We start from the raw sequence: 15,192 nt of genomic DNA on the forward strand, positions 1-15,192 counted from the left end.
GAAGTGATACTCTAGGGCTTTAGGATTAAGGAGTGGGAATGGGATAGTCCGTAGCCCTGAGCCTAATATAGAGGTTGGAGAATCATAAGAATTTTGTCCCAAGTTGCATTCACTAAGTTTGGAAGGAGAGGTCAGAGTACACATGTACGTTTCTCCTCCTCCTCCCAGGATTATGCATGTTAGTGTCAATCAGACTGTTTTCCAAGCTGTTAACTGTATTTATATTTTCAAAATGAAAGCTTTTCAGCACTGCAGGTTACTTTCCAGTTCTTTTTAAAGTGTTGTAACTGCCTTTTTATTTTAAATAGTTCTAGTTCTTGCAACCAGCATTTTATATTGCCAGTAAGAATTTAAGATAATTAGATCAATAGAGGTAACCACGGTGCCATTTTGAAATAGTAGATTTGAAAAAAGCAGATTTTTCCAGATTGAAATATTTTCATGCAGAAGCATACTTTATTTTCTCAAGTTCTCCTTAATTCTGTTTCTTGAGTATGCTCTGCCTTCTGAGTGGCATGCTAGTAAAGATATGGATAGGAACAGACATTCTTGTGTCATCTTTATGGAAAATAGGGAATCATTATAAAAGTCATTAATTACTGTTTGTTTAAACATTTTTATTTTTGATGAGCCTAAAATTACATGAGATACACTTGCCTTGCCCCCAAAGTTCAGCCTTAATTCAGCTGGTTATTTTACTAGTGTTTGGTCCAGCAAGATAGGAAATCATTCTTACTCTGGGAAAAATAGCCTCCTTTAAGGGATACTTATATGCCAGACATTGTGTTAAGCACAATTATCTAATTTAATCTCCTAAGTGGTCTCTTCCTCTTGACTTTGTTCTCTTTTAGTATATTCTTAATATAGCAGCCAGAGAGATGCTGTTAAATCAGAGATGCGGTTAAAGTCAGGTCATGTCATGCTCAGAACCCTCCAATGGCTTCCTATTTCTGGCAAAATAAAAGCTAAAATCTTTACAGTGGCCTATAAGGTTCTATATGATCTGATTCCCTCTTAGTTCTCTGACCTCATCTTTTACCACTTACCCCCACTCTCTGCTCCAGCTCCTTAGCTTCCTTGCTTTTCCTTAATCATGCCTTTTCATTTCTGATTTCCTCTGTCTGGAACACTGCATGGCTGTTTCCTCAATTCTTTCATGTCTTGACTTGAATTTTGCTTTTTTCCCTATCGTCCTTCTCTGCTTTATTTATTTATATTTTTCCTGTAGCACCTATCACTAGATAACATATCAAATCATATATTTATTTATTTTGCTTGTTTGATATTTCCCTTACTAACATTTAAGTACCACAGGGCAGAGATTTTGTCTGTCTTGTTCACTGTTGTCTCCGCATCACTTAGGACAGTTGCTGGTGCACAGAATAAGTGCTCAGGAAACATTTGCTGAGTGAATGACTAAATTGCCACAGTACTGTGGCATGGCCACTGTTATTACCTTCATTCAACAGGTGAAGAAACTGAAGCCCAGAGAGGTTAAATAATTTGCATAGGGTCACATAGCTCTTAACCATCCCCTTGAATGGCTTTATTTCCTGTTACATCTCATGCATTCTGTGCTCAGTCATAGGACACTATTTTTTTTGTGTGTGAATATCACATACACATTCAGGCTTTTGTGCTCATGTTGTTTCCTCAGTGGGAGTATTCTCCTTTCCTGCCTCCTACTGAGGTAGAACTTTATTTGCAGAAGAAATGGTGATTTAGAGAAGAGTCAAGGGTATGAAGGTTGTTTGGGGAGGTGGAAGGATGAATATTGTGAGCTAAGATCACATGGTGGGAAATGCACTATGTTCAGGGAGCAGTTTGGCTACAATGAGGTTTTGTTTAGGAGTATGATAGTAAGGTTAGAGAGGGAGAGAGTTACGCCCCTATTACTGGGAGCTTTGAGCTTCATGTTAAGGAGCTGATGTTTTTATCTTGTTGCCCTTTGAAGGTTTTTGAGCAGAAGAGTGATAATGTATCACACCACTTTAAAAAATACTTAATTTTGCTATGGTGATAAGAATGCTTTGGAGTGGGAAGAGGCTAAAATTAGGGACAATGTTTAGGAGATTATTAAAATGACATAGGCCTTACATGAGATGATAAAGGCTGAAGTTGAGAAGTGATAGTGGAAATAAAGCACAGAGATGAGATACTTAAAGTATAACTTTTAAAATCCAGACTCCTTACAGTGGCCTACAGCATGCTGCATGATCTGACCTTTGCCTACCTCTGCAGCCTTATCCCCTGTCACCTTTCCTCTCATTCTCTGCTGTAGCAACACTGGCTGTTCTTTGCTTTGAATGGACTGTTTGTCTTGACTCTAATGTCTTTGCACTTACCTTCTCTTTCCCTGGAATGTTTTTCTCCAAGTCTGGTTCATTCATTTCTCAGTTTAAATCACCTCTCAGGTCTTTCCTGACCACCAGTTTTAAAGCACCCTCCCTTATTGCTTCATTCTTTGTTGCTATTATCAGAGTATGTAATCATTATCTGACTTTAAAAATGTATTTGTCACTGCCCCTTAGAATGTCAATTTCATGAGAGAAGGGATTTTGTCGTTTTCGCTGCTATATTCTCGTACTAGATTTGAAATAGGACTTAATAACTCACCTGGGTTGGGGGAGTCCTCTAAGTCCAGGGTTTTCAGCTTGAATATCTACCATTGATCGAAACAGAAAAATGTGGAGGGATTTTGGTTTTTGAAGGCAAGATGGAGTCTGAGGTGGGGGCAGAACATCCAGATGGTGTTGTTCAGTAGGCAGTGGGAGATGTATAACTGCACCCTACGAAAATGGTTAGGACTGGAGCTATAATCCTTTTGTTTTTTTAAAAAATAAGCTACAGTGTAACATACATATAGAAAAGTGCAGATATCATAAATGTTCAACTTGTTGAATTTTTACAAAATGAATATACCCTTGATGTAGTGCCTAAATCAAGAAAAAATTATTAGCAGCACTCTTGAGGCTCCCTGGTGATGAGCTATAATGTTTTAATTGGTATTTATTCTGTATCCTCTTTGATTATAAACACTTTGAGACAAGGACCATGCGTGTTTCACTTATCAAAGTAGTCTAGTAAGGTGATTTTTGTTGATGATTGCTCAGAGGAGTCTTACTTTCATTAATAGTCAACCCGGGGTGAGGAACTGTACTCTACAGGACTTTCTATTGATTCCAATCAGTCTTTGTTGTTTTCCTTGTCTCTGAACTCCTATAGCATCAGTCTACTACACTTGATTTAATACTTCATCTATGTTATCTGTGGTTCTTTAGTTTTTTCCATGTGTTCAGTTCATATCTCTATTAGAAAGTAAGTTCCTTGAGGTTGGGAACCTTGTCATATACTCCTTCCTCCCTCCCTCCCTCCCTTCGTTCCTTGAAATAGAATTTATTGTGGCTCTGATTATGTACACGTGAGATGTGCTTGCCAGGTGGGCCGGACTCACATGGCTTGTATAATACATACATCTGCGGGGCCTGCTCTCTGTGGCTGGGAAGCGCCCACACTGGCAGTTCAGTCCAGCTTCCAAGTTCTCAGCTTCATGGGGTCCTTGGCCACCTTTTTCTCAGCGCAGTTGGCCTCCATCTCCCGCTGATGCTCCTATCATTTCTTCCAGCTTAGCTCAGTCTTCTCCTGTTGGCTCTCAGTCTCCAGGACCTCCCAGTGGTCATCAATCCCAAGAGTCCGGTCTCGGCTGGGCACCAGCCTCCTCTGACGTGCTGATAGGGTAGCGAAGGGGTCGCCTTTGTCATTAAGCTCCGGTCCATCCCAGTTATACTCGCTGGCCAGATGTGTGTCCTCAGGGGGCAGCTCTGGGAGATTTGGCTCCTGCCAGCCCTGCTCCCACGAGCCCCTCAGCTTCCCAGCTGCTCCAGTCTGACTCCGGGGCTTTGTGGCCAGGGTTGCCGCTCTGCCCAGCCCAGCTGTCTTGGCCCCCAGTACTCCAGAAGTCCTGGTGGGCCGACACAGATTTGGCCTCCTGCTCCAAGCTGCCCCAGTCTTTGTCCTCCCATCTGTTGGCAGCACTGTTGTCCTCTTCTGTGTCCTTGCCCTCTTGTGTCTCCCAGTGGCCTCAGGTCGTGGATATGGCAGGGACAGGGGTGAGGGCTGGGGAAGGAAGTCCCTCGGGCATGGGTCTCTGGGGGATGTTGGTCTCGGCTGGAGCAGCTGTGGGGTGTGCATGGATCAGCACAGAGGTGAGGAAGGAGACCCCTGTCACGGCCCAGCCTGCCCAGCTGGCTGCATGAGAAGTCCACTTCGGCCAGCTGTGTAGGGCCCTCTGACACAGACTCCAGTTTGGACAGGCAGCTTCGAATGGCCTTGAAGGCCTCGTCCTGCACAGATGTCTCAGAATCCACAGTGAGGCTGTAAGAGCTCAGGCAGGATCTTGTGGGCTTAATCGTTCATCGAGTAGAGGTTGTGGGTGGCAGTGAAGCCCAAACACCCGTGACCTGGGATGGTGCAAAACGGTCCTTAGTGGCTCAGCTAAAGGCGGAGGTGAGGACCCTGTGTCTGGTGCTGGTACTGAAGTAAGAGCTGATTTTGCCCAGGCAAATGGTGGTATTGCACCAAATGGGGCCCTGTTCGTCCTTGGCCTGCAGCTGCGTGAAGAGCTTCATCAGCTCCACGGTGAGGTTGGCCTCGTTTAGCTTTGGGGCCAGGAGCAGCATGGACTTGACCGTCTGCTCCTGGGGGTCATGGAGAGCCTACTCCTACAGGGTCACCACATATAAGTATTGTAACCAGGGAGCAGCAAATGTGCTAGGTGTCTTATTACAGGACTCTTCTTTTCAGTAAAAATGATTTGTCAAATGTATAATTAAATGCAATTTAACTTTTATACTTTTATGAGATTTTTCACATTCACTTTTTTTTTGAAGTCTTTATCAGGGAGTTCCCTGGTGACCTAGTGGTTAGGATTCCATGCTTTCACTGCCGTGGCCCGGGTTCAATCCCTGGTTAGGGAACTGAGATCCTGCAAACTGTGTGGCATGGCCAAAAAAAGAAAAGTCTTCATCAGAAAGGGTTGATTTAGGAAATATGAACATTATATTACTTAATTCTACATACTTCCCCGTGCTGTCCTTGTTCTTGTTCAATATTGTGTAGTTATATATGTATATCTGTTAATTATTTCCTTTTTGGCTTTCTCCAGTGCATTTAAAGTGAAATAACTTAGATGTGACTTTTAAGGAATATATTCATTATATAAACCTAGTTGTGTTTATATAATAGCATTATTACATATATTTTATTAATAAAGTTACTAGATTTGCCTGCCTCCCAAGCACTTAAACTCTAAATGGAGGAAAAAAATAGACAAACATAGAATGCTTTATCAGTGGGATTTTGGGTCTCTACTTAATAGAAATTGGCTTTCATTATATACTTGATAACCTAAGGCAGCTCCTTTTACACAGTTAAAAGTCTGAAAACACTTGAATTTTACTAGGTGTGTCAGGAAGAAACTTTACATGGGCTTCTGCTTCTTAGAAATTTTCAGTATTTTAATTTATTGAGTACCTACTTTGTATAGAACCCTGTGTCAGTTGTTCTGAAGGATACTGAGACTGAATTTCTGCCCTCCAGGTGTTTACTAGCTATAGGATGGGCCATGACCCAAGGCACTGTATGATACGTCCAGTGAGTGTTGAGGAAACTTCACTGGAGAAAAAATGAAATTACCAGCAGTTGAATAGTCTGGGTAAACTTGATGGAGAAGCTGTGATCTGAGCTGGACCTTGAAAGATGAATGGGATTTTTCTTTGTGCTAAGCACAGTGCACATAGCACTTTATGTGATTTTTTTTTTTTTCCATTTAGTCTTTCCAGCAACCCTATGAGACAGGTGTAGTTTCCATTCCAGTTACAGAAATGAAGAAACTGGAGATTAGAGTGTGTGTTTCCAATGATTCCATATATATGTATGAAAATCATTAAAAATGAAAAGTCTGGAAGGATACACACCCAATTTAAATATTGGTTACCTCTGGGGAAGGGCACTAAGATTTTGGAGGTGGAGGTCAAAAGGAGGCTTTGGAATTTTGGGTTGTCATTTAAAGGAGATGTATTACAAAAGAAATAAGTATTAAAAAGAAAAATAAGAAACATTTTGGAATTAAGGTAACAGGAAAGGAAATCTCAGGAACTAAAGCTTTTAGAAAAGAATAGAGATCTACTTGCGAAATAGTGGGAGTCAGATTTTGACTGGCTCACTGAATCAAAAAATACAGGCATTTATTGGGACAAAACATGAGATCACCAAAGTTATTGAGTTTACATTAGTTTGTCATGGTGGAAAACAGCAGTTTTTTAACATGATTGTTATATCCACAAAGGTCATAACATTTTTTTGGTGCCTTGTTAAAAAAATTTTTTTTATTGAAGCATAGTTGATTTACAATGCTGTGCCAATCTCTGCTGTACAGCAAAGTGACTCAGTTATACACGTAGACATGCTTTTTTATATTATTTTCCATTATGGTTTATCACAGGATATTGAATATAGTTCCCTGTGTTATACATTAGGACCTTGTTGTTTATCCTTTCTAAATGTAGTAGTTTGCATCTACCAACCCCAAACTCCCAGCCCACCCCTCCCCTCAACCTCGGCAACCACAAGTCTGTTCTCTTATGTCTGTGAGTCTGTTTCTGTTTTGTAGATAGGTTCATTTGTGCCATATTTTAGATTCCACATATAAGTGATATCATATGGTATTTGTCTTTCTCTTTCTGACTTACTTCACTTACTATGATAATCTCTAGTTGCATCCATGTTGCTGCAAATGGCATTATTTTGTTCTTTTTTATGGCTGAGTAGTATTCCAGTGTATATATATGTACCACATCTTCTTTATGCATTCATCTGTTGATGGACATTTAGGTTGTTTCCATGTCTTGGCTATTGTGAACAGTACTGCTATGAACATCGGGCTACATGTATCTTTTTTAAAAATAAATTTATTTATTTATTTATTTATTTATTTTAATTTTGGCTGCATTGGGTCTTCGTTGCTGTGCGCAGGCTTTCTCTAGTTGCAGCCAGCGGGAGCTACTCTTCATTGTGGTGCATGGACTTCTCATTGTGGTGGCTTCTCTTGTTGCAGAGCATGAACTCTAGGCGCACGGGCTTCAGTAGTTGTGGCTCACAGGCTCCATAGAGCGCAGGCTCAGTAGTTGTGGTACACAGGCTTAGTTGCTCCTCGGCATGTGGGATCTTCCCAGACCAGGGATCGAACCCATGTCCCCTGCACTGGCAGGCTGATTCTTAACCACTGTGCCACCAGGGAAGTCCCTGTCTTTTTGAATTATAGTTTTGTCTGGGTACATTCCCAGGAGTGGGATTGCTGGATCATATGGTAATTCTATTTTTAGTTTTCTGAGGAACCTCCATACTGTTTTCCATAGTGGCTGTACCAACTTACACTCCCACCAACAGTGTAGGAGGGTTCCCTTTTCTCCACACCCTCTCCAGCATTTGTTATTTGTAGACTTTTTAATGATGGCCACTCTGACCGTTGTGAGATGGTACCTCATTGTAGTTTTGATTTGCATTTCTCTAATAATTAATGATGTTGAGCATCTTTTCGTGTGCTTACTGGCCATTTGTATGTCTTCTTTGGAGAAATGTCTATTATCTTCTGTCCATTTTTTGATTGGGTTGTTTTTTTGTTGCATAACATTTTTTTGGATACCAGTATTTTAAAAGTTAGGGAAAAGGTTTAGTTAGGGAGTCCAAGCTTACAGAAAATGCTCAAGATTTCATTTATTTTGGGGATCAGAATTACAGAGAGTGACTCATTTTTTAAAAAAATTTATATTTATTTATTTATTTATTTATTTTTGGCTGTGTTGGGTATTCATTGCTGTGTGCAGGCTTTCCCTTGTTGCGGCGAGTGGGGGCTACTCTTCCTTGCGGTGCGCGGGCTTCTCATTGTGGTGGCTTCTCTTGTGGAGCACGGGCTTTAGGCACACTGGCTTCAGTAGTTGTGGCACACGGGCTCAGTAATTGTGGCGCACGGGCTCAGTTGCTCCGTGGCATGTGGGATCTTCCTGGACCAAGGCTCGAACCCGTGTCCCCTGCATTGGCAGGTGGATTCTTAACCATTGTGCCACCAGGGAAGCCCTTATATATTTTTTTTTTTTAAAGTATTTTTTTTAAACGTTTCTTTAATTAATTAATTAATTTATATTTATTTTTGGCTGTGTTGGGTCTTCGTTTCTGTGCGAGGGCTTTCTCCAGTTGCGGCGAGCGGGGGCCACTCTTCATCGCGGTGCGCGGGCCTCTCTCTGTCGCGGCCTCTCTTGTTGCGGAGCACAGGCTCCAGACGCGCAGGCTCAGTAGTTGTGGCTCACGGGCTTAGTTGCTCCGCGGCATGTGGGATCTTCCCAGACCAGGGCTCGAACCCGTGTCCCCTGCATTGGCAGGCAGATTCTCAACCACTGCGCCACCAGGGAAGCCCGCCCTTATTTTTTAATTTATCTCAAGATACAAAGTATTTTCTTTCTCCCTATCTATGGGATGTGACATTTATTCATAATGGTGGCAAGGCAGTGTCAGTTTTGCTTTCCCAGTGCTTTGTTCAAAGTCACATGGCTAACAAGTGGTGCAGGCAGAATTTGAACCCAGATAATCTGGCTTCAAAGTTCTAGATCTCAGCTATCTTGCTACTAAAAATGGGGAGATAGGAATTCCAAAGGGAGAAGCAGAGTTTACAGAGGAAGATCAGTATAAATTATGTTCAGGTGTAGTAGTAAACCATTGTGATTGAAGGGCAGGATTTATGGCAGGCAATGATGGGAGCTAAAAGATTAAGGGATTCTTTGGGACCACAATGTGGATTATTTTGAAAATCAGGGCAATTAATTGGCCCTAGGATGGATGGAAAGGATTCATTCGTCTTACAAACATTGTATTAAAACAGAATTTCAGATACAGAAAGTATCATTCTTTGAGATAAGAATGAGTGAACTGGTAGCACTGTGATTTATCCATCCTTTACAAAGGTTATTTCTCATCAGCTGATCATTATACCACATTCTTTTCAAAGGGGGGAATAAAGTTGTATCTTAGCAATTCTACTCAAATTTTACCTGGGATGCTTCCTTGAAAATGTTACCATCACTTTTTATTGTGGTAAATATACATAACATAAAATTTACCAATTTAACCATTTTTAATTGTACAGCTCAGTGGCATTAAGTACATGTACATTGTTGTGCATCACTACAATCTGTTTCCAGAACTTTTTCTTTTTTTTTTTTTTTATATTATTTAATTTATTTATTTTTGGCTGCATTGGGTCTTTGTTGCTGCGCTTGGGCTTTCTCTAGTTGCGGCGAGTGGGGGCTGCTCTGTTGCGGTGCGCGGGCTTCTCATTGCGGTGGCTTCTCTTGTTGTGGAGCACAGGCTGTATGCACGTGGGCTTCAGTAGTTGTGGCTCATGGGCTCTAGAGTGCAGGCTCAGTAGTTGTGGCGCATGGGCTTAGTTGTTCCGCGGCATGTGGTATCTTCCTGGACCAGGGATTGAACCCACGTCCCCTGAATTGGCAGGCGGATTCTTAACCACTGCGCCACCAGGGAAGCCCCAGAACTTTTTCTTTTTTTCTTTTTAAATTTTATTTATTTATTTTTGGCTGCGTTGGGTTTTTGTTGCTGCACACAGGCTTTCTCTAGTTGCAGCGAGCGGGGGCTACTCTTCGTTGTGGTGCGCATGCTCCTCATTGCGGTGGCTTCTCGTGTTGCGGAGCATGAGTTCTAGGTGCGCGGGCTTCAGTAGTTGTGACACACAGGCTCAGTTGTTGTGGCTCACGGGCTCTAGAGCGCAAGCTCAGTAGTCGTGACGCATGGGCTTAGTTGCTCCATGGCATGTGGGATCTTCCCAGACCAGGGATTGAACCTGTGTCTCCTGCATTGGCAGGAGGATTCTTAACCACTGTGCCACCAGGGAAGCCCCAGAACTTTTTCTGCCCAAATTGAAACTTGTACCCATTAAACTCTAAGCACCCATTCCCTCCTTCTCTAGTCCCTGGCAATCACCATTCTGCTTTCTGTATTTATGAATTTGACTTCTCAAGGTACCTCATATAACTGGAATCATACAAAATATTTGTCCTTTTGTGTCTGGCTTGTTTCACTTAGCATGATGTTTTTATGTTTTATTCATATTGTAACATGTGTTTGAATTTCCTTTTTTAGGGCTGAGTAGTATTTCATTGTTTGTATATACCACATTTTGTTTATCTGTTTGTCAATGGACATTTGGGTTGTTTCCACCTTTTGGCTGTTGTGAATAAGGCTGTTATGAACATTGGAGTAGAAGTTCTATCTGAGTCCCTGCTTTTAATTCTTTTAGGTATATACCTAGAATTGGAATTGCTGGATCATTTGATAATTCTGTGTTTAACTTTTTGAGAATTCACCTGTTTTCCTCAGTGCACCAATTTATATTCCTACCAGCAATGCCCAAGGGTTCTAATTTCTCCACTTTCTTCCCCACACTTGTTATTTTCTTATTTTTAATTATGCCCATCCTAATGGACATGACTTGGTATCTCATTGTGGTTTTAGTTTGCATTATCCTAATGGCTAGTGACGTGGAAAACGTTTTCATGTGCTTGTTGGCAATCTGTATATGTTCTTTGGAGAAATGTCTCTTCAAGTCCTTTCTCTATTTTTTGAATTGGATTGTTTGTACCACCACTTTTTAAATCTAGTAAGTCTCTCAGTTGTCTTTTGGCTTGAACCAAAGGCTCTTGATAATCCATAGCTACCACTTACTTAATTTATAACATTTTGATGCAAATTGTGATAGGAAGGGTCTTGTTATTAGGAGATTGATATTAACTATTAAGTTATAATCTGAAAAACCACTTAGTTGGGGATGACTGGCTCAGATTGTTCACGTAGATATATTTTTCCTATGATACGACCACCAATATAAATTATCCACATGTTGCATAATCTTCATTAGGAAGGAGGAAGTCATCATTGTATTTCTGTTCCTTGGTTTTTCTGCAGCTAGGAACTATTCCTATTTTGATTTCTAGTTTTGGCTAGGGGTATTGTTAATAATGGTCACCTTGCATTTAACCTTTGGCCTCTATCCAGTTTCTCTAGCTCATTGATGCTAATGAATTTTAATGTTATGCTATGAATTTTAATGTTAATGTTATGCTCACTTCAGCAATCCTGTAACCTCATGGTCACGCCAAACAAATATTTTCCAGTGTTGTTCACCTGATAAAAAGATGAGTAGATGGGAATTCCTTGGTGGTCCAGTGGTTAGGACTTGGCGCTTTCCCTACTGGGTCTTGGGTTCAATCCCTGGTCAAGGAACTAAGATCCTGCAAGCTGTGTGTCACGGCCAAAAAAATAAAAAGATGAGTAGAGTGAGTAATGCTTTTGCATAGATAGAATATTGAAGTTTTAATTTTTCTCTAAAAGAAAGCTACCACAGATATCTTTAGGTACGTGAAAACTCAAAGCAGTGAACACTACAAGGAAAGCACTAAATACTGTGTTGAGGTAATTTTAAGACCTAAGGACAGAGTTTTCTTAAGGGTTGCCAAAGAGGTCTGTTACTCTGAGTAATTATATGCCTCCTGAGGAAGTATGCAGTAACATTTGGTATCACTCTTTGGAATTAGCTAGAAAGAGTTTGTATGTTCAACGTATCATTCCTGCTGACTTCCTGAAAGTATTGGTTTAAGTGACAGGTAGAATCTATGTTAACCTAGCTTACACGCTTCAAAATGGAAATCTAGATGACAAGGAGGTAAGCTCCTTAAAGGACTTTGTCTTTTTTACTTTTGTATGCTCTAGTAGGCACTTAGGATACATTTGTGGAATGAAAGCATGTGAGTGGACAATTGCTTTCAAACATTTACTCAATAAAGTGAAATGACTTGTTCATTTTTGTACCCCCTTTGCTAGGCATTTAATTTGTCACTTCCTCTGTTCTCCTAAATCACTTAAACATTTTTCTAAATTCCAAAAATTTGTTGACATCTTTTGTTTTGTGTCCTTTCCTAATCTCTTTGTCCTCTTTTTTTTATTCCTTTAGTCTTTTTTTTTTTTCTCCTCTCTCGGCCACTGTTCTTCCTTTAGTCTTCGTTGTCATCTTTTACTTTTAAAAAATGATTTTACTGTTGTTTTAGAGTTGGTTAGGGAGAGAATCACATATGACTAATCCACTACCCACCTATTCACATTTATTCAGTTAATCTTATTTTATTTATTTATTTATTTAGGCTGTGTTGGGTCTTCGTTGCTGCGTGCGGGCTTTCTCTAGTTGCGGTGAGCTGGGGCTACTCTTCGTTGCAGTGCGCGGGCTTCTCATTGCAGTGGCTTCTCTTGTTGTGGAGCACGAGCTCTAGGTGCGTGGGCTTCAGTAGTTGCAGCACGTGGGCTCAGTAGGTGCAGCTCGTGGGCTCTGGAGCGCAGGCTCAGTAGTTGTGGCTCACGGGCCTAGTTGCTCCGCAGCATGTGGGATCTTCCCAGACCAGGGCTCGAACCCGTGTCTCATACATTGGCAGGCGATTCTTAACCACTGTGCCACCAGGGAAGTCCCTATTCAGTTAATTTTATTTAAAAATTTTTTTAAAAAAGTATTTATTTATTAATTTGGCTGAGCCAGGTCTTAGTTGCAGCATGCAGGATCTTCACTGCCACATGCAGAATCTTTAGTTGCTGCATGCGGGATCTAGTTCCCTGACCAGGGATCGAACCCAGGCCCCCTGCATTGGGAGCGTGGAGTCTTAACCACTGGGTCACCAGGGAAGTCCCTATTCAGTTAATTTTAATATAAACATTTCCCCAGTTAACCAACGTCCTTCTAAATGACTGCTTGATATTTCATTGAGAGAACATACCTTAAACTTTTTCTAGCCCCTGTTGTTGGAAACTTGGATGTTGCTATTACTGTTTAAATAAACCATGATAAAAATTTTGGTGCATGAAACTTTTTCTAAATTTCAGGTTATTTCCTTAGAAACAATACTTACATATATCTTCTGAGGCATAGGCTATGAACATTTAAAAAGCTATTGATTATAAAAGTTATACATGTTCATTGTAGAACATTTGAAGAATATAGAAATATTATATAGAAGATAATTAAAGTTAGCTGTAATCTTACAATCTGTGATAACCAGTCCTTTAACATCTTGGTGAATTCCTTTCTAGAGGTATAATATCTATCTATCTATCCGTGTATCTTATGCATTTTAAAAACCAGTTGAGATGTGTATTAGGTCTCTTTCCAAAGAGATTGTACTGTTTTATATTTCCATGGGCAAAGTATGTGAATTCATTGCACAGTTGATAGGATTAGGGATGCATTCATTCATCATTCATTCAATAAATAAATATTAATTTAGAGTGAAACTCTTGTCTCCATACCTACAATTAACCTCCTTCCATTTTTTCTTGAATTCAGTTACGATATTGAACCCACTAGTCCTCTAGAATTATACCTTGTGACCATCTATCTCCACATTGCTAAATCTGGTGGTCATTCCTCATTTCACATGATCTGTCAACAACTTTGCCACAGTTGATTACTTCCTTGTTCTTGAAACCATTTTTCCATTTGCTTCCAGGACATCACATTCTCCTAGTTCTTCTCCTATATCACGGTCTCCTAATCTCTCTTCCTCTCAATGTTAGAATGTTCCAGACTCACACCTTGGTCATCACCTTTTAAAAAAAAATCTTTGTGGGAGCTCCCTGGTGGCCCAGTAGTTAGGATTCTGGGCTTTCAGGGCTTTTACTATCATGGCCCGGGTTCAGTCCCTGGTTGGGGAACCAAGATCCTGCAAGCTGCGTGGTGTGGCCAAAACAACAAAAAAACTTTTATTTCCTTGGCTCATTTAGTCTCTTACACTGTTGACTTCCAAATTTATACTTCTAGCTTTGGCCTTTTCTCTGAAATCTGGACTCATATTCGGTTATCTACACATTATCTCCAGTTGGATATCTAATAGGATTTCAAATTTGACCTGTCCAAAACTGAGCCGTGATCTCCTACTGCCCCTAAACCTCCAACTTCCCACCCGCCCCCTGGGAGTGAGCAGTGGTATAGTGGTCATGTTGTGGTTGCCTTGCTTTGGCTTACTTAATTGCCTATGTGAGTAGCTATAGAAGTGGCTCAGAATCAGAGGACAGTTAAGGCCTTGTGTTTTGACATACTCAATAGAGGTGTGTGGAGATACTTAGGGCCCATGGTGGATATTAAGTGATCTTCTTCCTCCTCCCCCATTACCTTTCTGATTTCATTTTCTATTATTGTTCCTCTCTATCACTTCTCTTTAGTCCTAATATCTTCTTGCTATCCCTCTATCCCTCAAACATCCTGGGAAAGCTCCCATCTGAGGGCCTTTGCCTAGAATATTCTTCTCCCAGATATGACTTATTCCCTCAACTCTTCTAAGTCTTATGTAAATGCCACCTTTTCAGGGAGCCCTTAACCACACTATCAAAACTTGTAACCCTTCCCAATTCTACTAGTCTCTTTCCTGCATTATTTCCATAGCACTTAGTCATCATATAACATGTTATATATTTTACTTATTTAATTTTTCTCTTCTCCGTACCCCCAGACTAGAATCCTATAAGCTTCAGGGAGACATAGATTTTTATCTGTTTTGTTCACTGCTGTATCCTCTAGCATCTAGAAGAGTGCCTGAAATGTGGTAGGGGTGACTTTGAGTGTTAAGAACATATTATAATGTTATTTAAAAAGCAAATGCAGCAGTACCTTGCGTTCTTCCTTTCTAACCTGGACCTGGCAGAATGGCTCCTGCAAAGAAGGGTGGCAAGAAGAAGGACCATTCTGCCATCAGCGAGGTGGTGTCCAGAGAATAAATATGTCATCGCCATTCACAAGCGCATCCGTGGAGTGAGCTTCAAAAAGAGTGCCCTGGGAATTCCCTGGAGTGGTTAAGACTCTGCTTCTACTGCAGGGGGCATGGGTTCGATCCCGGTTGGGGAAATAAGATCCCGCATACCACCCAGCACACCAAAAAAAAAAAAAAAAAAAAAAAAGAAGAGTGCCCTGTAGGCACTCAGAGAGATCCAGAAATTTTCCATGAAAGAGATGGGAACTCTAGATGTGTGCATTGACACCAGGCTCACCACACTATGTGGGCCAAAGGAATAAGGAATGTTGCATACTATATCCAT

The 15,192-nt window shown here is 40.9% G+C and overlaps 1 protein-coding gene and 1 pseudogene across 2 annotated transcripts in view; one reads left to right on the forward strand and one right to left on the reverse strand.

Annotated features, from left to right (window-relative positions):
* Window positions 1–15,192, forward strand: part of MGA (MAX dimerization protein MGA) — a 159,838-nt gene that overhangs the window by 19,591 nt on the left and 125,055 nt on the right. The gene's annotated exons all lie outside the window — the stretch shown is intronic.
* Window positions 3,523–13,952, reverse strand: LOC137761566 (N-terminal kinase-like protein; annotated as a pseudogene).

The sequence above is a fragment of the Eschrichtius robustus genome, chromosome 1 (genome assembly GCF_028021215.1).
Source record: "Eschrichtius robustus isolate mEscRob2 chromosome 1, mEscRob2.pri, whole genome shotgun sequence".
In the NCBI taxonomy this organism is placed as follows: Eukaryota; Metazoa; Chordata; class Mammalia; order Artiodactyla; family Eschrichtiidae; genus Eschrichtius; species Eschrichtius robustus.